The sequence below is a fragment of the Sinocyclocheilus rhinocerous genome, unplaced genomic scaffold, assembly GCF_001515625.1.
Source record: "Sinocyclocheilus rhinocerous isolate Xijiao unplaced genomic scaffold, SAMN03320098_v1.1 scaffold942, whole genome shotgun sequence".
Classification (NCBI taxonomy): Eukaryota; Metazoa; Chordata; class Actinopteri; order Cypriniformes; family Cyprinidae; genus Sinocyclocheilus; species Sinocyclocheilus rhinocerous.
The window spans coordinates 2,845,377-2,846,895 of record NW_015627890.1 but is presented as its reverse complement, the minus strand read 5'-3'; the positions used below and the strand labels follow the sequence as shown (position 1 = coordinate 2,846,895).

The 1,519-nt window shown below is 42.6% G+C and overlaps 1 pseudogene; it reads left to right on the top strand.

Annotated features, from left to right (window-relative positions):
- Window positions 1–1,519, top strand: part of LOC107735573 (serine/threonine-protein phosphatase 6 regulatory subunit 2-like) — a 19,043-nt pseudogene extending 17,524 nt beyond the window's left edge.

Sequence of the window (1,519 nt, the reverse complement as noted above, 5' to 3'; positions counted from 1 at the left end):
TTTGAGCAGTGTAGAGTAGCGCTTGTTGTTTGTCATTTCTCCGATCACAAATGCAGACATGGTTTTATGTTACGCTCCGGCCTGACAGGGCATCACAATATGGTAAGGGGCGTAACATTTCCGTCACACGCTTGAGGTATTCGGCCAATCACAATGCACTGGATAGCTGGCCAATCAGCGTACACCTCGCTTTTCAGAACGATGAGCTTTGTAAAAATCTACGCGTTTCAGAAAGGTGGGGCATAGAGGAGCAACAATAATGTACAGCATGTGGAAAATAATGTTTTTTTAACCTTAAACCGCATAAACACATTGCATTACACCAAATACACAACATAATGTTCTTTTTAGCAACGTCATATGACCCCTTTAATAAATCATTAGCTCATGAACATGATTTCTGCCCGAGTCTCGTCAGATTGCACCGGCTGTGGGGATGAATACGACAACTCCCATGATTCCACACTCAGTCACGGCGTCATCAAACTACGCCTTTGTTTCTTTTGTTCTCTGTTTATTTTGAATACGTGCCCTCTAGCAGCGAAAAATTACATATTGTGCATTTAAATTGTTTGCAGATAGCTGTTAAAAATTTGCATATCGGCTCAAGAAGTCTCAAAAAGCCTTATATAACAAAATGTGCACAGTGATGTTCCTTCCACTGTCTTTCAGTGACACTAATGCCAGAGCAACAGGTGGCATGGCAACAGATGTCATAGCAACAGGAACCATCACTGGTACTCAGTCGTCCAAGGAGCAGAAGTGAGTGTTTTTCCATAGGAAATTACTGGACATGTAGTTAAAGTCTCTAAATGCAGCCCTGTCTTGTTCTACAGGGGCGACTCCAGTAGTAACGGCCCAGTGTAACAGCGTTTCACTCGCCGCTCGCCTCCATCCCCGTGACAGTTGTTACTCCACCCATTAAATGTTAAAAGCTGTGGCTTCCGTTTTCAAACATTCGCTGTTTCCATCCATCTGCTGTGTAGTTACGTGGGTTTTTTTGGTTTGAGTATGAGCGGAACTCTAGATGATCTCTGTCTTTCCTAATGAAGACATCTTCACTGTTGGGAACACTGACCTTTGAACCCTGTGAGATCGGCCCCACTACAGTCTGTGTATGTGTGTTTGTTGAGCGTTGTGGAACTACAATATAATGCGCATCCACAGGTGAATTCTCATGTATGCATAAATATGCTTGGTACATCGACAAGCGTGATTTATAGTGTTGTGTTTATGTTTCTGAACCAGTATTTTCCACTTAGAACAAGGCAAGAGATCAAGTCTGTGTGTGAGAGAGAGTGTGTGTGTGTTCTGTCTTGATCGATATCTCTGTTTGCTGTAGCCCTTGGGCCCGGTACTGATTTGATTTCAGTACTGATTTGTTTGCACTTATGTTTCCAGCTCCGCCCACCATCCACACAAACGCACATATATAAGCAAAAATAATTGGGAGCAGGTCACAATATTTTTGTTTTGTTGAAGGCTGTTTTTATATAAAAGTATGGAAGCTTGTTTCCCC